Raw genomic sequence first — 21,737 nt, 5'->3', positions numbered from 1 at the left:
CTGGGTGCCGTGAGGCTGACCCAATAGCAGGATCTTTGCTAAGCAGTTCCTGGCCCTGGACTGAGTGCTGGACAGCCTGTTACCCACTTTGCAGATGAGAGCACCAAGGCTCAGAGCAGCCGCTCTCCTAGGTCCACACTGTCGTGAGGTGGTGGGACAGGATCCAGACCCACAGCTGCCATTCTCTGGAGCAGAAATGTCAGCCAAGGGCAGTTCTGTCCCCCAGGGGATATCACAGTGGCTGGAGAGTCGTCAGAACTGGGGTTGGGAGCTCCTGGCATCTCGTAGGTAGTGAGAATTGGGAGGCCAAACATCCTACAATACTCCGGCCCATAATGGAGAAGGGTGTGGCCCCTATGTCGACAGTGCTGAGGCCCAGTAACCCTGTTCTGGGCCCTCCTCGCTGGGCGGAGCCCCTGAGCCAGTCACACAGGTACAGACAGAATAGATATTGGGCCTTCACGTGAGCCCATCCCATGCCTGGGATAGAAGGTGCAGAGGGGTCCTGCCCTCAGCATCCTTGAACTGAGGTTGGAGGTCAGAGTCCCTCTCTGGTCCCTCCGGGCTTGGCTCCGGGCAGCCTCCTGACCTAAGACTGCAGCAGCCGCCTCTCGGCTGTGCATGGCCAGGGTGCACCCTCTCCCCAAGGTCAGCGAGGCAGCCGTGGGGGTGGGGAGAGCACCCCTGTAACCAATGCACCATGCCTGAGGCCAGGAGAGGTGGCTGGAGGGGTGCGATTTCGGGGCTTGCTTCAGATTCTGGCCAGCTGCCGGCCGGGCAGCCTCCTGACTGCTGGGGGACAAGCCATGGGGACCAAGCGGAGCAAGGGGGACCGGTCCTGAGCTGGTTCCTCAGGCCCTGGGCCGCGCTCCTCACCCCGCCCCCGGCCGCACTCCTGCAATGTCTATATTTAAAAATGTTTTACGGATAATAATGGTGTTCAGCCCCCAAAGGCAGACGGGAGCGTCCTGACAATTGCAGTGCTGCTCCGGGTTGGAGGTTTTTTCGGGGAACTGAGCTAGCCCTGAACGCTGCAGGGCTGTTTGCCAACCACTCCCTCGGAGAGAGGTTTGGGGAGACGGGATCCGGGCGCCAGCAGGGAGGCAGAGTTTCCTGGGAGGATGAGGGCCTTAATTCGGTACCATTCTTTGACCATAAGGTGAGTAGGATCCCCCAGACACCACCACCGGAGGGAGGGCAGTGGGCGTCTTTTTGCGGTGGAGGCTTCTTAAAGGCAGACTTTGCAAATGTGAACAGCAGCAGGCCCAGTCGAGGGGGGAAGAGTTCCCCTCCCCAACCCCCCCACCCCTACTCCCCGACCTCTTGAATTAAATGGTCAGGTGGGGAGTCTAGGGTGAGGGGTGGATGTGCCCTGCTCCCCACAGATGGGTTATTTTTATGTGTCTTAGGCTTCTGGTGGGTCAGGCCAGGATTAGCCAGCCGCCCTGCCCTCCAGCCACAGAGACCAGAAAAAGAGTCTATTGTTGCCACAGCAATGCTATTTTAACCTATTACTTCTGGGCTAAAAATAAAAATTCCACCTGGATGCCTTTTCATCTCCAGCTTGTAAGATAATTTCCAGGAAATAATAGATTGAAATCGATGTGCATTTTGAGTGCACTGGGTCCTCTTCTACAGCCGGGTTTTGTCAAAATTCAAAGTAGGGGAAGTTTCCAACCATGGAGGTTTAAAGCTTCGTTTAGCATCTGGAAAAAAATGTTGCACCAGCAGAAGTCATTATCCCTTGGAATCTCCTCCAGAATCACTGCTTGGGAGGTGGAGGATGGGGAGGAGCCTGCTTTTCTGTGAGTTTGCGCTGAGCACCGTTTTTTGTATTGGGGGGTTCTGAAAAATGGCTTGCCAGTGAGGTTGGTTATCTGGAGTTGGGGCCAAAGAGGGAGATGGGAAGGCTAGTTCTCAGTGTTAATGTGGGTCGGGGGAAGTTTTTGGAAGCAAAGTTGGCTCCTGATCATCATGCCCTACTGTCTTTCTAAATGGCAAGTTTTTGGACCCGGAGGGAAATGGTGATGTAGATCCTAAATTCTTCAGGAGAGGGTGGTTTTCTGACTGCCAGATCCCATCCCCCAAATGCTTGCTTTTTTTCTTAGCTGGGCATGTGGTGGGGGTGGGGGGCCACGCGGGGAGAGGGTGTGGGGAGAGCAAAGATGGTAACGTAGCAGTCCTTTTGTGGGATGTCTTTGGCATGTTATACTGTGAGGATGAATTACAGATTTATGCAAATTCATAATGATGGTAACCACTTACAGAAATCTAAGCATAACACATCATAAAAGAAAACCCAAAACACCATGCTTGAAGTTCATTCAGAAATCATCAAGGATACATGGTTTGATTAAGGAGAGAAAGGGAACAGTTGTCCTGGAGCAATCATTTTAGCTGTCACCTCGGTGTGACTCTCCAAGAAGCAAACATTCCCAGAAAAGCAGACACGCTGCAAAATTGCTGCTGTTTAATTTCACAACTTTTTCCAGGCGAGCTAACAGAAGAAGCCCTCATGACAATGTACTATTTCCTTACCATAAATGACCTTCTCTCCAGAGCCATACCCATGGGCAGCTTGCAGTTTGAGTTCTCTAAATCTACATGGAATAGATTTAGACTTTTTTCCCTTGGTTATTTATTTATTTATTTATTTTTGGTATTAACTCTTTGGTTGCCAAGCAATTGAGCCCTGAGTCTTTGCAATCGATTTCACAGCCTATGACTTACAGGATTACATTGTTGTTATTACATAAGGCAATAGTTTTGCTTGTGGCGTGACTGTTCATACCTTGCATACACAGAACATTCTATTTTTAAACTATAAAATATCATCGTTGGAGCAACCTGCTCACCCCTGCCTCCCTTGGAGTCCTCCCCTTTGCACCCATGTAGGTGTGGGCATAAGGGCATGTGGCATATGGACAGTCTCCTTTCCGAAGCCTCCAAGGACCTGAGGCGTGGCCGGAGGATGTTTTTCTTTCTGGTCCTGGAGTTGATGAACCAGAACCCTTTCTGCGCAGCCTGGTGGTGCTATTTTTAGCTCTCTTTCTTCACTGCATCTTGACATAATTTGACGTGTCACAGCTGAACCCCATCTACTTGCAGACCTTAGTGTGTTCTGTAGCCTGTTTTTTTGTGGGGCAGAAATAGTCTTTGCCTGATCATATCACATTGTTATTACTTAGGCAGGAGGTTAAGGTATTACCCTTTTACTTCTAAAGATACATGCAAAATGAAATCTAACCAATTATTTTTTTGTTGTTAATTTCCCAGCTGACACAGTGAGTACCTAGAGGGGAGGAAGTATTCTTCCAGATGTTGGCTCAGAGAGCAGGGAGCAGTGGTTCAGTTTGTGAGCCTGCATCTGAATTCCCCCGAGAGGGGGCAGGGCTTGTCACACCAGCCATTGCTGCCCCACCTACAGAGTTTCTGATTGAGCGGCTCTGGGGCAGGTCTGCAGAAGACCTGCAAGAGGTTCCATTTCTAGTGCATTCTTGGCTGCTGCTGCTGGTCAGAGACGCTCAGAACCACTGCTGTAGAGTCACAGTGAAGGTCAGGGAATAATTAGAGTGGGGAGAAGAGGCCTGATTTTAGAACCATTTTAGAAAATGTCCAGACAGCAGAGTGGGTGATTTCTGTTTGTATCTTGTCCACATGGATGAAGATGAACTCAGTTGAAAAAGAAACGCCAAGTTTAGAGAAAATGTTTATTTGATAAAGGGGCTGAGTATTACATGATCCAGGGAATTAGTTGGTTTGATGTGATGTTACTTTAGGTCAGCAGTCCCCAACCTTTTTGGCACCAGGGACTGGTTTCACGGAAGGCAATTCCTCCACAGACCAGATTGAGGGGATGGTTTTCAGATGACTCAAAAGCATTACATTTATTGTGCACTTTATTTCTATTATTACATCAACTCCACCTCAGATCATTGGGCATTAGATCCTGGAGGTTGGGAACCCTTGCTTTAGGGGGCTGAAGACTGAACTGTTTAGAAGTGAAGTGTCACGATTTTAGAAAACTTACTTCTAAGATGGTTGAACAGTGCCCATGGTCTATAAGAGAAGTATGTGTGTAGGAATATATGAAATACATAGAGCAAGATATTAACTATTGCTGAACCTGGGGGGTGTTTGTTATATAGTCTTACCACTTTTCTGCAAGTGCAAAAAATCCTATTAACACATTGGGAACCATAGTAGGACTGAGGGCTCATCTAGTCTTTTTTTTGCATGTGCACCACGGTGGGTTTTTAGAGCTCAGTTGCTCTGGGTGTGTCAGGCATGTGTGCGAGCATATGTGCAGCTGTTGTTGTCCCAGTTAGTCCCTGGGACACCATCGGGCCCCTGGTTCCTTTCTCTTCCGGGCTGTCTTACTGGTACTGGTATAAAGGTCCTTCCTGAGCTTGGCTCAGAGATGTCGATTCTGCCCTGACATATAAGCTTCCTTCTGCAGCTGTGCCCCTGTGGTTTAACCCCAGTTGTTAAAAGGAGAATTCCATATGCTCAGGGCCTGTGACACTGGGGAATAGCTCCTAGAGGCTGAGTGGGGACCAAGAGATGGGTGGAGTTAGCAATAGCTGGAGAAAGTTCTGGAACAGAAGGGGAGCATGCAGGGTGCTGACCATGGGCCCTGGGGGGTCACTGCTCCCTGGCCCTGAGGATTGTCTGCTTCCTCCCTTCCTTGAGCTCCCTTCTGTCCTTGTTTCTCTCCTCCTTTTCCCCACACAGCTCCTGATCCGAATAAGTAGCACAATAGGAATCCAGAATTGTTCAGTTTCACCTTGGTAAACAAACAGCTCACCTTTAACATCCTGGCAGCACCCTCGGGGAGCACACATCACGTGCCAGCCCTTTGCACATCCCGTCTCATCCTCACCAGGGCCTGGGAGGATGGTCCTACCATTGCTGCCATTTCACAGATGGGCAAACTGAGGTTTCAAAGCTTAAGGAAGTTGCCCCTCATCCTGATCATGAGCCCATTGACCCCCAAACCCACAATCTTCCCCAACAGTGTGGTGGGGAGTGCAGAATAGGCTGAGGGGTCTTCTAGTCTGTTCTGGGCTCTCCTGCCCACCCTCAGGCCCGGCTCCTCACTCCCTGCAGGCGGGGTGACCGAGTGCTAAGCCTCTGGGCTTGGAGGCAGACTGCCCAGGGCTGCGTCCCCCAGCAAGTAATTCACGTGACCCTCCAAACAGGAGCAGTCGATAGACACCATGTTGTTGTTCAACTGCTCGATCTTTTCCGACTCTGAGACCCCATGGACTGCAGCACACCAGGCTTCCCTGTTCTTCACTATCTCACGGAGTTTGCTCAAACTTATATCCATTGAGTCGGTGATGCCATCCAACCATCTCATCCTCTATCATCCCCTTCTTCTCCTGCCTTCAGTCTTTCCCAGCATCAAGGTCTTTAGTCTTTCCTAGCATCCAGGTCTTTTCCAACTAGTCATCTCTTCACATCGAATGACCAAAGTATTAGAGCTTCAGCTTTAGCATCAGTCCTTCCAGTGAATATTCAGGGTTGATTTCCTTTAGGATTGACTGGTTTGATCTCCTTACTGTCCAAGGGACTCTCAAGAATCTCTTCCAGCACCATAGTTCAAAAGCATCAGTTCTTGGGCACTCAGCCTTCTTTATGGTCCAACTTTCACGTCTGTACATGACTGCTGGAAAAACCATAGCTTTGACTAGATGGACCTTTGTGGGCAAAGTGATGTCTTTGCTTTTTAAAACAGTATAAAAAGGCAAAAAGGTAGAGACCGTAGGCCCATACAGCTGAAAATATTTGCTATCTGGCCTATCACAAAAAGTTTGCTGACCTGTGATTTTTCCTATGAGGTCGCTCTCTGGGTGGTGGTCAGACACACACACACACACACACACACACAAAGGATATGCAGCAAGATGTAACAATTTTGGAGTCTCACTGGTGTATATGTAATTGTCCATTTTACTATTTTTTTCTACTTTTTGCTATATTCAAAAAAATGGTAAAACATTTTGATAACTGTAATAGTGATGACCCCCCAGTTCTCCAGAGGAGTGCCACAGGGCTCTCTCCTAAGTTGTGAACCATCAATATTTGCCTTAACAACTTGGCAGGTTAACAATTGGGTAGATGATAGAATTGATAAAAGCATTAGCGGTGTGACTAAGCGTCAAACTGTCAAACACACATCAACAGCCCGTTTGGGAGGCTGAGCCAACATGGAGAAGTTTAATGTTGATAAACTTCAAGTCCCCAGCTTGGATTCACAAAGCCCAGGCGCCACCAGGAACAGACATGAATGGGAATCAGGTCTCTTCATTGAGCTGAACTGCTGTCTGTTGCCCTGGAGTGTGGACACTGTTCTGGCTGTGGGGAGGTCGGTGAGCAGAGCAGGCATGTCAGCAGGTCCTGGGGCCCTGTGTCCGATGGGGAGATCTGCAGTAGCTGGTACTCGTCATCGGTAGGAACTCACCCTGCCTGCAAGGGGAGGGAGGTCAGGGGCAGGGAAGCCAACCTGCGGTGGGCGGGGGACAGCTGAGTGTTTGAATGGAGCGTCAGGGTGGGCCTCATTGAGGAGGGGGCACTGCAGCCAGGACTAGAAGGCAGGGAGGAAATGAGCCATCAGCTGAGGGGGGAGAGGCTTCAGGGGAAAGGCCCCCAGCGGGAGCCCCTCATGGGTCTGGGAGCAGCAGGAGAGAGCCGGACAGGTCGTGGGAGGGGGCTACCAGGACTTTGGGTTTTGCACCCAGCGTGCCAGGAGCCATTGGAGGGTTTAAAACCCAGAGACTAGAGGTTGGACCTAGGATTTGGGGAACCCCAGGCCACGGGGTGAGGGCAGGCAGGCGTCAGGGTGGCAGACCAGTTTAGAGGTTGCTGCGATGGTCCAGGCCGAGATGGTGGTGCCTGAGTACCATGGGGGCAGGAAGAGAGGCAGCCAGTAGGACCCACTGGGGGCGCAGATCAGGAAGAGGGGGACAGCGACGGCTGGGAGTGACCCTCAGGTTTTGTCCTGAGAATCCGAAGGACGGAGTTCCCTTCCTGGCCTGGGAGGGGACCGCTCAGGGAGGAGCAGGCTATGGGGAAAGAGAAGTTCGTTCAGGCCACATTGAGCTTGAGGCATGAGTGGGACACCCCGTGGACATGGCAGGTGGCACCTGGTGGCCTAAGCCAGCATCCATCAAAGGGCTGAGCGGCGGCTCTACATCCCAGATGCGGCAGACAGACAGACAGACACCACGTGCTCTGAAGCGCCCTCCTCAACCCACACATCTGCCACCTATAGTGACTTCGCTGAATATTTTCTTTTAATCTGTAGCCTACCAGGCTCCTCCATCCATGGGATTCTTGAGGCAAGAATACTGGAGTGGGTTACCATTTCCTTCTCCAGGGGATCTTCCCAGCCCAGGGATCGAACCCAGATCTCCTGCATTGGAGGCAGATGCTCTAACCTCTGAGCCACCAGGGAAGCCCAAAAGAAAGTGTATTTTTATCTAAAACCCACTTTAAAATGAAATCTTTTGCTGCCACTTCAAGTGGAAAACCAGTATCACTAGCTTTTGATAAAAGGTAACCATAAAAGTTAAACAATGAATATAAAATATCATTTAGTTAGACATGGTCTCCCTTTGGGGCTTCTCAGGTGGCGCCAGTGGTAAAGAACCCAACTGCCAATGCAGGAGGCATGAGAGATGTGGGTTTGATCCCTGGAGGAGGGCATGGCAACCCACTCCAGTATTCTTGCCTGGAGAATCCCACGGACAGAGGAGCCTGGTGGGCTACAGTCCACGGGGTCACAAAGAGTTGGACACAACTGAAATGACTTAGCATGCATTCATGGTCTCCCACTAAGGTTTCTAACCCAAGGGACCCTCTCTGCTTGTTAAAACACCAAGATCTGCAAGGGTCTGGGGGAGTCAGCATCATCTTTGCACCAAGCTAAGGTTCTCCCTTAATGTTCTCTGGAAGCATAGAGGCGAATTGAAAAGGGATTAATTTCTGTGACTGTGCCTTGAGTCCCTGAGTCCCCTAAAACCACCTTATCACCCTTGTATCTGTGCCTGGATCTTGCTGAGCTGAGCAGCTGCTAAATGGAGATTGTATATAGTAATGGAGCTTGGGGTCCACCTTGACCCTCTGCTCAAGGTTGAGTTCCCTTGAGACGCTATGTTTTCTAAAGGACTTTGGCAGACTGGAATTTGCAAGGATACTGAGGACTGTGGCTGTTTAGTCTAGAACAAGCTTGGGAGATACCAATCCTAAAAAAGAGGGTGGGACTTGTCAGTCCTGGTTGCAGAAGGTGGCCCCGGGACATGCAGTGGTGGGGGGAGTACAGCAGACAGCTTTCAATTCCCTTAGAGCACATGCTTTCACTCTGAGAATCCTCACTGGAGTTTGTGTTTTTAAATTAAATCATCCGCTTCCTGACTCATCTCTTTCTTCTGTGGTTTTTCTTTTTCTTTTTTTCCCTATTTCTTGTGGCCTCTTCTTCACATTGCAGGCTTACCTCTAGTGCCATGATTGACCTTTTCTGCTTCAGAAAGCAGCAGCAGAGAGCTGGACATGCACATGGGCCAGGTGCTTGCCTCATGTGTAGTGTCCTAACAGTCTAGTGTGCTGTTCTGGTCTGGAGCTGACTTTTGTGCTGAGGGCACCTGCAGAGTCTTCTCATTATGGGTGGTCTGGGGTCAGGCAGAGGAAGATGGGAACTGTCTGTGCTGTTTGCTGTCTACCCTACGGCTGATGGTGAGACAGGAGTTCACCGTCACAGGCTGTGTGCAAGCTGAATGAGGCTTTTCTCTGTGATAGAAGGGCTTCTGGGCCCCTGAGGTCCTGCCTGTTGTGTGTCTGTGTAGTTTTGCCCCTGCAACCTCTCCTGCAAGACTCCTTCCCTGGGTGGGGAGCGCCTAACGGGTCATATCTGCTGACCTGCTATTGCATCACTCCCAGCCCTGGTCAGGCTCTGAAATGCTAGTTGGGTGGATGGGTGGTCAGATGAAGGTATCTTCCACTGAAGCAAGCTGTCTGACTCAAGGTCACTGAGCCCAGCTTGGCCCCCAGGTCCAGCCCCTGTCTCAGCTGAAACATCCTCTCTGCTTTCTGAAGCCTGTCTGTGCAGCCAGGCCCCTGTGTGGTATGAAATCTTGACCCACCACCTCCACCTCTGCCCTCCTTGTGGCCCCTCTGCCACCATCCAGTTCTAACCCACTGTCATTTGGCTTCTGATGATCTCTCTGCTTCTGCCCTTGCTTCTGGGGAAGCCAGAGAGGCTCTTAAAGTGCCAATAGATCTTGTCCCACTCTGCTTCCCATTAACAGAGTGATAGAGTGTTAGTCACTCAGTCTTGTACCACTCTTTGCCTATAGCCCACCAGGCTTCTCTGTCCATGGGATTTTCCAGGCAAGAATACTAGAGTGGCTTGTCATTTCCTTCTTAGGGGATCTTCGTGACCTAGGGATTGAACCTGGGTCTCCTGCATTGCAGGCAGACTGAGCCACCGTGGAAGACCCAATGCCATTGGATAAAGCTCAAACCCCCAACCATGACCTCCAAGACCTGCCTCCCTCAGGCACCACATCCTCCATCCCGTGAGCGGTGACCGTGTGGCCCGGGTTGGGAGTGTGGAATCAGAACCCTGGGCTGCCTGGGCTTGAACCCACTCCCTGCATGCTAGCTTTGAGACTTCCTTCCTCATTTGCCTCCTCTGTAAACTGGTGATGCTGGAAGTACCCACCTCCTAGGTTGTCCTTTGAGTCAAGGATGAAAGACAGTGCAACTCCAGGCTCATGGTTGGTGCCATCCAAGTGTTTTCTTGTATCTCTCCCTGTTTTGCACAACCTTCTTGCCCCTTTAGCTTTTTTTTTTTTTTCATGTTCCTTGAACTTGTCAGACTATTTCTCATGGTTGCTCCTCTTGTCCTTTCACTAAGGACAATATCCCCCAGCTTGTTACTCAGCCCATTATTTTGCGGGTTTCAGGTTAAATGTCACCTCCTCTCTAACCACCCCACTTAAGGTAAGCACCACCCCCACCCTACCTATATGATGCTTTTGTCTGCTGGTGAGTTGTGTTTGTGCCAACGGAATGTGCATGTCACAGGGTGGGGACCTCGCCTATAGTTCCCTCCACTGTTTAGAGGAAGGCCACCAATGATTCTGCTTGTTACCAAACCAAGTGCAGCCGGTCTGCTGGTCCTGGGTTGTGGTGAAGGAAAATACAGCATTTATTGCAGGTGCCAAGCAAGGAGTTCAGGCAGCTAGTGTTCAAAAAGCCTGAACTCCTTGATGGGTTTTAGCAAAGCATTTTTTTGAGGCCAGGTGAAGGGTCCAGGTTGTGGGATCAGTTTGTGAACAGTTCTCTGATTGGTTGATAGGTTAGAGGGCAAGCGATGTCACAGTTAACATTATCCTCAGAGCTGGTAGGTCTGGGGACTGCATGCTCATGGTTATCAAGTGGTTAATGTCTTCCATTTGGTGTTGGTTTTGGCATCTGAAAAACAACCCAGGAGATGCGTAAATACTGCTATCCCGGGACTTCAGACAAGAGCTAAAGAGGAGGACATGCGGGAAGGGTCTGTCCTGGTAGGGCCCCAGAGGGTCCTGCTGGGTTACATGTTGGATGGATGGATGGATGAATGAATGAATGGAGGCGTGAACACACAGACACTGAACAGCGGTGGGCGGGGCTGTGTCACTCACGCGGCATGTGGTGTGGGCAGCACCCTGTGCCTCACTTTCCTGCCTGCTTTCCCTCTGATAAGCCATATGGACACGACTGCCAGCTTGCACCTTGCGAGGTGCCTGGTTTCTAGGTGCAGCCTCACGTTGTGAGACTGAAAAGGGATGAGCAGAGTGGTGAGGATCATGGACCTAGAGGTCATGTGATCCTGATTCCTATATCTCATTAGCTCAGTGCCCTCGGCCAGTTTTATCCCTCAATGCCATAGTCTCCTCATCTGTAAAATGAGAGTAACAGTGCCTGTCTCAAGGGCTGTTGGGAGGATTAAATGAGTTATGTTTAAAGGTTTGAAACAGTGTCAACATCTGGCACAATGGTGATTGCTGTGTATCTGGGTACTGATTCAGTGATGATGTTGATGATGTTTTTTAGTAGATTTCAAAAAGCAGAGTAGCAGAGGATTAAAGAAAAGTCTAATGAACTAAAGAGAGGAAAGCCAGGACCCAGGGAATGTTTGCCAGGGAATGAATGAGCCCTGTTTGCAGTATCAGTTGGATTCAGACTCATGAACGTCACTGACACTGAAATGCCCTGAAGCTGATGATGGGACCCATTTCCCAGAGTGTGGACACTGCTCCCAGCAGATATCAGAGATGATTCTCCAACAGTACTTTTCATGTTCTCTGTGGAGTAGGACCTGTTTGTAAATCTCCAGTGTGTTACAAACTAATTTCTTTAGTGTGCAGGGAAATGTTGTGACACTTCACCAAAGGGAAGAGGGTGGAGTGGATGGTACCTGGGACAGATCCTTACCTGTTCGCCACTGGCTACACACACTTGCCAGGTGGGCAGTGGTCCCGGATGCCCTGTGAGCACTGTTGTTTTTGATATAACTTAGATGGGGCTCTGACTGTCATATGGGAATCCCGAGGTGAGAGGGCTACTCTCTTTGAATTCCCTTTCAGTCTTCTGGTTGTGGATCAAGGAGAAATTTTTAGTTTGTGGCTGGTGTGTCTTTGACACTGGTTGCTGGCTGGTTTCCCTCTTCTAACAGGCAGAGAACAGCCTCAGGCACGGAGCCCTGCAAGGGTACAGTGTCTGCCAGAATATAATTACATTGACTTGTTTCCATTGTATTTACTTTGTGGCCGCTTTAACATTTCTGGAAATTGATTCTGACTTTCTTATTAAAGTGGAGGAATAAAGTTTTATGTAGGTCCAAAAAGTCAGTAGACTTAAAATATAAATTATCCCACAGCTGATTGTACATATTTGACAAAACTAATGAAAACTGTACAAGAAGGATTCTTGACAAATTTTCAGAAGACTAATGGAAGGCAGGATCAGGAGGTGGGAATTGATGGAGTGAAGTTTGGGGGTCATTTGGGGCTGTATTAGCCCCTCCCCCTCCCTGGTGGGACAGCATGAAGAATATGCCCACTCCATCTTGAACATCCACTTAGTGAGAAGCCAGAGGAAGACGTTATTCTTAGTATCAGAGTTTGCTTCATTTTTCGGATTCTGAGAATGTGTCTAATTGTGTTTCTGTCTTCACCGGGGTTGCTAGGAAGCCCAGTGTCCAGCTTCATCTCAAAGCTCCAATCTGCACAGAATCCTATAGTGTGTGTTTTTTGTGTATCTAAGCCAAAATCATGTGTTTTCTTTTCTCCTCTTGTTTTATCATTTTTTTTTTTTATTGCCATAGGCATTTTTGTAAGCCTCTATACCTCCTTTTATGGAACATGATGGAGGTAGTGAATAAATGCTGGATGAATTAATGATGAGCCCTCAGACTGTGAGATTGGGGGCAGCTCTGTTACTGGAGTTATCTGGAAGTGATCAAGACCAGAGGCAGCAGAGCCCTGTAGGCTGCAAGCCTTTGTTCTGGGAATCGGGCTGGCTGACGTCACAGTTGCTCTGAAGACTAATTTCTATTATTTGGTGGTGTTCATATCTCAGGCCTCTATTTAGGATACAACATAGATTTCAAGGCATATATTTACATTCTGTGTGGGCTGAGGTGCCTGGCTTCATTCTCTCTATATATACCCACAGCATCCCATGGGTATTTTTAAATGCACATCTTAAGAACCAACTTTTCTGCAGGAGCGGGCTTATCATTGTGCCAGGGGAGTTGCCATGTGGGTTTGCAAGGGCTGAGGGCAGAGACGTTAACCCCTGGGAAGGGAGGGGAGCTCTTCGCCTTGTAACCCATGGGAAGTCAGTCCTGAGCAGGGCAGGACTCAGTTCCTAGTGTCTGTCCTCACAGTTGCTGGAGTGGCCAGGAGGCCAAATGGCCTGAAGGTCATGTCTGAGGCCAGGTGGAGAGAATGACTCAGGAGAAAGACAGCTTGTCAAATAGTGGAGTGTGACAGAGACAGCAGGGCTGGGTGAAGTTGAGTCCTGTGTTATTTCGCACGTGTCTGAAGATGGTTCAGACTTTTGAGGGGGATGGTCCCCCAGGGGGGCCTGTCAAGCTGTGTGGGCTGAGCGCTGTGTCCATTGTCCCCTCCCGTGCGATTCGTTTGGATATGAGAGTGCTGTCTGGATTGGTTGGGGGCCCAGACTTGGGTGATGAGACAAGGGGGAAACTCCACAGTGGCCCAGCCCCCTGACTTGACACTTGGGGAAACTGAGGCTCAGAAAGATACCCAAGGCTGCAACTTCTTATCCTCCTGCAGTGTTCCCAGGAGAGGCTCTGCGTCCCTCCTGGCAAACAGAAACCTGGGAACCCACCTGACTCGGCCTTTTCCCTCCTCACCTCACATCCCCGCAGTATTCCTGCATCCTGCAGGCTCCGCCCCTGAGTACCCATCTGCTTCTCATCACCTCCAGCCCCGACCACCAAGGTCCAGGCCTCCTCGTGCCTCCTCTGGGAGGAGGCGGCTGCATCCCGACGCCCCCCTCCACCCTTCCTCTGGTAGGCTCACTTAATTGGGTTTCGCTGCATAATTGGAGTGATCTTCTTAAACCTTTAATCTCATTATGGCAATATCCAACCACCCCAACCCCACCCCCTCTGCCATGTTTTTATCTTGCTTAAAATTTCTCAGGGGCTACCCATGAATTGTAAGACTAAAAACACCCCCAACTCCTTACTGTGCTGGTCCCACCTGCCTGCTCGGGTCCCTCCCTGCCTCTCTGGCCTCATGATGGTGTGGCGATTCTTCCAATCTGATGACCTTGACACCTGCTGTAACCTGCACTGGAACCACCCTCTCAGCATGTACACACTTATGTTTCCTGGTGGACTCCTCCTCTCCCTTCCCATCCTAGCTCAAGCCTCCCTTGCTCATCTTGCCCCAGCACATTCCTGGTTCCCTGGGACACCCGGAACCAACTGTCAGTGTCCAAGTTGAGGCCCTCTCTGTCTTTCTCTCTCTCACCCACTGGACTGTCAGCTCCATGGAAGCCAGGCACACCTGCCTCATGCCCCCCGAGTTGCAGTGCATTCCAGCATGCAGTCAGTATGTCCCGAGGGGACAGAGACCTTAGGTGTTGTGCAGTGATGGTGTGAGGTACACAGAAGTCTTAGGTCCAAGCAGGAAGTGTCTTCCTTCTCCTCTTCATCCTGCTGGTAAAATCTTTCTTCATCGGATTACCAAAGCATCGTGTTGTGAGCTTTCAGATTTAGGGACCCCAGGCAGGGGGACCATCTTCAATTCACCATCCTCAGAGCCCCTGCCCTTTGTACCCTGGAAGAGTCTCCAATGCTGCCAGGACTATGGCCACTAATCTATATTTAACTGATTGTTTGCTATCTGTCCTGTTGCCAGAGCCTAGCCATCAAAAGTCACCAGCAGTGTCCTGCAGTCAAACAAAGCTAGGTTGATTGTGGGAGGGTTTGTGCAGGAGGGCATTCACCCAGGGGCCTTGACAGGATCCTGGCCTGGAGGGCTGGGAGAGGCTTCTTAATAGGGTTCAGGGCTTGGGATGGTTAGGAGGAAGCTAGGGCCAGCCCAAGACTGGGTATTGTCACGTGTGCCCTTCCACTATGGGGATCTCAGTGGTCTTTGGTGAGGAGCTGGGAGAACAAATTGGATGGATTGTCTTGGTAAGGAATCAGGATTCATGCATAGGAGGGGTCTTTTGCACCTCCCATGTGACCTCATGCATGTCGTGGTGGAAACCTAGTCTTTCTCCAGCTGGACTTGTCCTTCACTTTGCTCACCTCCCTACTGATTTTTTTCCCTCTCTTCTGTCTCTATATACTCATATATTAGGGAGTTTAGCTCTTTGTTTGAGATATGAGTTGCAAATATTTTTTCATGGTTTTGACACTCTTTTAACTTACAGTGATTTTGTCATACAGGGATTTTCATTTTTATGTAGATCAATATATCAGGATTTTCTTTCTTTTATGGCTTCTGAGTGTCATGACATTATTAGAAAGGGCTTCTTTAGTCCAGGGTTTTGTTTTTTTAATGTTTTAGTAGAAATATAATATTATACATGTGAAGCTGATATAATGTTATAAACCAGTGTGACCTCACTAAAAAAATAAATGTTTTCTTTTACTTTTGCTGTCTTTTTCTTTTTATTCTTAAGCCTTTCACAAATCTGGGATTTATCTTGATGTAAATGTGAGGGACAGACCTGTCCTACTTTTATTCCAGTTTGCTAGCAATTGTCCAAACTCCATGTATCGAGTCATCCCACTTTCCCCCAATTTTCATTGCCTTCTCTATAAATATATTAAGTCTCATGTGATTTGAGGTCTATATTTGGTTTTTCATTTTGTCCCACTGAAGCCTGTCTATTCTCACAACAAAACCACATTGTTATAATTATCATCACAGTATTATATGCTTTGATAGGAAGGAAGTCTGTTCCCTTCATCCTTATTCTTCTCTCAGCTTTCTCCTGGTTCTTTTTGTTTATTATTATTATTATTTTTGTTTGTTTAAATTTTGCTTGTCTACTGTCTGGCTTTTTTTTTTTTTTTTTAACTCTCTGTCTTTTAAATCTCATAAATTTAGCAGGATTTTATTCCCATAGGAATGACTAGATTTAAATCTAGAAGAAGGCTTGGACAGCCCTTGTCTAACTTTCTTATTTTCTAGACAGGACAGAGATTCTATCCAAGTGATGCTGTGCGTTAGGAGTGGTGATGAACCAGGAAGTGCCCCTATTCCTGCTCCCCACCCCGCTTCCCCTCTCCCCAATCAGAACCTCCAGCTCCAAGGCTGGTCTTGTCCATGGTCAAGGAGACACTTCATCAGTGAGGCTAAGTGCACCTCGATGATTTAAATTTAATCTCAGTCAAAGCATTGACTTCTGCCAGTGCTGATTTCAGAGGAGAGGATGGAGCTAAGGGTTCAACCTTGATTTTCGTTTTGCTATTCACTATCTGAGCAAAGCTACAGTGTAGCCACTGCCACTTTTTTGTTTCAGCGTCAAACTTCCTTCCACTGGAAGGGTCAGCTCCACTGAACTTGTGGGCAAAATTTTAAAATTACCTAGAGCAAGGCATCAAGGAAGGAAGCAAGCAGTGTGCGACCGAGTCTGAGGAACAAAGACCTCGCAAGCATTGACCCAGCGGGGCTGCTGGACTGGAATCGTAATAAATAGGATTGGGTGAGGATCCAAAGGTCACACGTGGCTCGGCTCTGGAGGTGTCCTTGTTTGTGCTTGCGCAGAGTGAGCATCGGCTTATAAATAGCATCTGGCCAGCTGCCCGATGGTGATTTTGACTGTCCCTTGCTGGAGGCCTGTGCTGGCCGTGTCTCTGTGACCTCACTTGGAGGGGGAGGGGAGGCAATGACAGATGCTGCTGATGCTAGCAATGAGCATTCTTGGACCGCATGCCCAGCACCATCCTCCACATGCTCTGGGAATTAACCCTTCAGTCTTCACATAACCCTTTGATGCAGGTGCTGTTTTTATCCCATATTACAGATGAGCAAACTGAGCTCCAGAGAGGGGAAGGGCAGGGCCACTTGCTGCCTGTGGCTTCACTCTAGGATGTAGGTATGTGGAAATAAAAATAGCATCAGACAAAACCCCACAACCCAAAGATGAATGCTGTTGACATCCTGGTCAAGCCCATTGCAGTGTTTCCCCCTCTGTGTGTGCAGGTACAGATTCTATCTGCAAAATTCCACTCATGCTGTATCCTGTGTTTTTAACCTCATGTTACTTTGTAAACATTTTCACATGAATATCTTATTGGCTGAGTATTTTTGGCTCAGGCATTTGTATTTTACCTCTTGAACTTAATTTCCATCTAGAAAGTGGGGATGATAACAGGATCTACCTCATCAAAGGTGTCTAGTTTGCTTCGATTTGGGGAGGGTTAAATGAACTCATGCCCTTAGCCCTGTCCTGTGAAGCTCTAAACTTTTATACATGTGCATTTATTTGGGATGAGAGCAAACAGGATGCTAGGCTATTTGAAAGGTCCATGTCACCATGTCATATGTAGAGAGAAGGGCTTCCCTGGTGACTCAGCAGTAAAGAATATCCCTGCAATTCAGGAGACACGGGTTTGATCCCTGGCTTGGGAAGATCCCCTGGAGAAGGAAATGGCAACCTACTCCAGTATCCTCGCCTGGGAAATTCCATGGACAGAGGAGCTGGGTGGGCTACAGTCCATGGGGTCACAAAAGAGTCAGATATAACTTAGTGACTAAACAACAACAAGTGTAGAGAGAAATGTTTTGAAGGCTTTGGTATTAGCACAAAGTAAAATTAAATGGAGGTTCAAGCAGAGAGCACTTAGGGATTCCCAGAGTGTCCAGAACTGGGGTTGGCTGTAAATTACAGAAATGGTCCAGTGGTGCTGCCTTTAAGATTCTGAACACAGCATCAATTAGCACCTAACAATGGACAGCCAGCTTCTTTCAAGGCTTACCGAGCGCCTCTAAAGAGTGGCGACAATGGAGGGAGAGATTGAAGTGATGACCTGAGTGCCTCCTGTAAGTGTGTGTTGACCCTCCCAGAGGGAGGAACCTGCCCATTCTTCCTAAGTAGCTGAGTGTGGTGGGAGTCCGCCATAGGCTGTATTTTTTGTTTCCTTGCTGCTTTGGGATGCTCATCACACCTCAGTGGAGTTTGTGTATTCAAGTTGGGGCGTTTGTATTCCAGCCACTTTGCTCAGAAGGCACAGGGGTGGCTCTTAGAATACTAAGGAACAACGCCTGCCTTGGTCTAGCCTGGGCCCTGCTCCCTGGGCAGCTGTCCAGGGAAGAACACTTGCCAGTGGTCTTTGATGAGAGGCTGGTCAGCTTCTGACCACTTGCGGTTGACAGGTCCCAGAGCAGCCCCTTGGGATACCCAGATCTGCTTTGGGGAGACCTTGAAGGTCATGAGTCTCGTTTTTGTTTCATTCTTACTTTTGTCATTGTCATTGAGTTGTTAAGTCATGTCCAACTCTGTGACCCCATGGACTGCAGCATACCAGGCTCCTTTGTCCTCCACTCTTTCCTGGATTTGCTCAGACTCATGTCCATCGAGTTGGTGATACCATTCAACCATCTCACCCTCTGCCAGCCTTGTTTCCTTTTGCCTTCAATATTTCCCAGCATAAGGGTCTTTTCTAGTGGCTCACCATGTGGATGGACACTGAGGCTGTCAGCAAGGATAATAAAACAACCGCAGAGTTGAACAGAGGATGCTGGGGTTTATCCCAGATGTTTGTGCATAGAGGAGGAGCCAGGCTGGGGATGGAGTCAGAGGATGATGTGACAGGAATCAGTCACATATGTCGTCCCTTTTGCGTCTCACTAGGGACATGTGAGGTTAGCGTTAACCCACTTACCAAGTTATGAAACGCAGGCTCAGGGGTGGAGGTAATTGCCCCCCAGACTTGGCCAGTACCCAGGAGCCATTCTCCAGAGCCTTCCATAAAGGATGTAGGCACATGTGGTCCCAATGGGGATCTCCTTGCAGCCTTTCTTCTCAGTGTGTGCGCTCATCATGTTTGATAGATTGTCGCTGGAAGGCTGAATTCAGATGCTCCCTGGATCCATGTCATAACTATATGGAAACAGGAAAATCTTACTAATTTTCATGGCAATTTAGACCTACTTCTTTATCCCTGCCCTGGACGCAGAGGCCCCTAAGAAATATCAGGTGAGGAGAGGGGACTTTGGAAGCCAGGAGACTTGGCTGTAGACTTAGCCACTGTTTCTTTATTATGGGGCCTTTGGCAAGTCACCCCCCTTTACTCAACTTCATAGGAACTGTGGCTACTAGTCACCCCACCCTCTACTAGGAAGGAGGGGGAGGTGGCCATTGTGTTGTGGATGTCTGGACTGGAGATGGTTAGAAGGAAGAGGGGAAATAAAGAAAGGGCAGGGCATCTTCCACCCAAGAGATCAGCAAAAAAAAAAAAAAAAAAAAAAAAAAACGTTTAAAATTTGACAGTGTCACATGTTGGCAGAAATGCAGGGAAACAGCTTTTTTACATTTCAGCTATAATTTGGGATGGCCATTTTGGAGTGGCAACCTGGCACCATCAAGTGAAACTGGCAATGTGCATACACCCACTGTCTATTTCTAGGCAAGTATAAGCGGGTGAGGAGGGGTGGGCTGTGGTAGTCTTGATGATTAGAGCATTGTGTGTGATAATGAAACACTGGAAACAACCTGAATGGCTATTAGTTAGGGGTCAGATGTGTCAGAGGTGATGTGTCCCTAACTTGGGACACTAGGCAGTGGTTTAAAGCAATGAACTAAATTTCTATGACCAAAGGAATTTGCATGACAAAATTTACAGTGTGATATTATGTATGTGGGCTTCCCAGGTGGTGCTAGTGGTAAAGAACCTGTCTGCCAATGCTGGAGACACCAATTCGATTCCTGGGTCAGGAAGATCCCCTGGAGAAGGAAATGGCAACCCACTCCAGTATTCTTTCCTGGAGAATTCCATGGACAGAGGAGCCTCGTGAGCTATGTCCATGGGGTCACAAAGAGTTGGACACGACTGAAGCGATTTAGCATACAGACGTGCACATTACATACATCCATGCGTTATGTATGTAAACCTAACTGCCCCCAACAAAACAGTATGATGCATGTCAGATAAGTGTGGTATGAGGACATGGGGAGGAGAGAGAAGGAAAGAGGGAGGAAAGGAGAGAGAGGAAGAGAGCGAGCAAGTGAAAATAAGTGAGTGTGTCAGTGAGCATTCTAAATATTTAACAGAATCCCATGGACAGAGGAGCCTGGCAGGCTACAGTAGTCCATGGGGTCACAAGAGTCAGACATTACTTTGAGTCTAAACTGCCACCAGAAGGACATATGCCAAATCCATGATAATTGTCACTTTGGGGAGTGTCGAATGGAGTAAAAGAGGATTTTACATTCATAATGCTTCATTGTATATATTATAAATATGCTGCTGCTGCTAAGTCGCTTCAGTCATGTCCGACTCTGTGCGACCACATGGACGGCAGCCCACCAGGCTCTGCCGTCCCTGGGATTCTCCAGGCAAGAACACTGGAGTGGGTTGCCATTTCCTTTTCGAATGCATGAAAGTGAAAAGTGAAAGTGAAGTCACTCAGTCGTGTCCAACTCTTCGCGACCCCATGGACCGCAGCCCACCAGGCTCCTCCGTTCGTGGGATTTTCCAGGCAAGAGTACTGGAGTGGGGTGCCATTGCCTTCTCCACTGTGTACTATTATTATTATACACTATATATATGATATATGTCATTACATGCCATATATATCATATACACTATATTATATTAATATATATCATTGTACACTATGTATTATTATATTATTACATATTATATATATATATGGCTTCCCTGGTGGCTCAGCGGGTAAGGAATTTGCCTGCAATGAGGGAGACCTGGGTTTAATCCCTGAGTTGGGAAGATCCCTTGGAGAAGGGAATGGCTACCCACTCCAGTATTCAAGCCTGGAGAATTCCATGGACCGTATATTCATGGTGTCGCAAAGAGGCAGTCATGACTGAGCGGCTTTCACTATGTGTGTATATATATATCATACACACATATATGCACACACACCAGATGACAGCTTTAACAACTCCCAGTTTTATATTAATATATTTGATATTTTGTTCTGTGTACTTTAAATTTTTTAAAAATTATTCAGAGAAATTAGAAAAACAGTTTTAAAAAAAAGATTTATTTGAGGAGGGGAGAGGCAGGATATTTGAAGATCCCTATTTTAAGTTCAAGGTCTAATTTGACTTACTTTGGTAATTTTCTTTTCTCCTAGAGTGTTTTTCAGCAGACACTTATTAATTGCCTGTTGTGTACCTAGTCTTTAGAACTGTCCATGGTGCTATTTCCTTAACTACTAGGCACACAAATAAATCCCCTAGTTACACGAGCTCATCTCTGATGGTTTTTTTTTTTTTTTTTTTTTTTTTTCTGATAAGGGTTTACATTATGTGTGGCCCACATAAGCTATGGAATATTGAAAACAGAGGATCAGCACCTGGGACGCACTTTTAGAAGCATGACTTTCCCAGATGTTCCAGTATTTCTGCTGATCCCAAATTCCCAAGGCCAAAAAATAAGTACAAAACATCATAAAATTGTTGGCATACTACATGGAAAGGGCTGTCATTTCCTACTTTCTATGAGCCTGGAGGACTCCAAGAGTAGGGAAACAGTTCAGAAGAGCACAGACATGCCAGGCACATAGCTGTCACTTTTATCTGCTTCCACGGCGTGGGGTTTGGGATGTGGCTTGCAAGGAGACAGCAGCACTTCCTGATCTTTTTTTAAGTTCTGGGCTGGAACCAATATGGCTTTCTCTAGATTGAGGGCCCAGAGCTACAGGAAACACGGCCCCAACCAACCACCTCCAATCCAGGAGTCACTGGTTCTTGAGGAATCCGTTGATCCCCCACTTACCTTTGTGACTGGTGAAGACCTGGCATTCCTTTTTATGCTGCTAAAACAAGGCTACCAGTTCTGTTGATGCTGGTCTCCTGTATGTTGTGATTTCTTTCAAATTTCTGTATGTGCTTGGCTATTATGTTTGGTCTAGCAGATATTTTTTTCCCTTCCTCCTTACATTTATTTTAAAAATATTTGAATAGATAATACATGTTGTTTTCATTCAGTCACTAAATCATGTATG

The 21,737-nt window shown here is 48.0% G+C and overlaps 1 protein-coding gene and 1 non-coding gene across 2 annotated transcripts in view; one reads left to right on the top strand and one right to left on the bottom strand.

Annotated features, from left to right (window-relative positions):
- Positions 1-21,737, top strand: part of PHACTR3 (phosphatase and actin regulator 3) — a 186,254-nt gene that overhangs the window by 45,140 nt on the left and 119,377 nt on the right. The gene's annotated exons all lie outside the window — the stretch shown is intronic.
- Positions 7,388-7,459, bottom strand: TRNAW-CCA (transfer RNA tryptophan (anticodon CCA)). Its single transcript has one exon. It is a non-coding gene; the product is annotated as a tRNA-Trp (tRNA).

This window comes from Muntiacus reevesi, chromosome 2 (assembly GCF_963930625.1).
Source record: "Muntiacus reevesi chromosome 2, mMunRee1.1, whole genome shotgun sequence".
Classification (NCBI taxonomy): domain Eukaryota; kingdom Metazoa; phylum Chordata; class Mammalia; order Artiodactyla; family Cervidae; genus Muntiacus; species Muntiacus reevesi.
The sequence above is the reverse complement of the archived record's forward strand: the minus strand, read 5'-3'. Positions and strand labels throughout refer to the sequence as shown.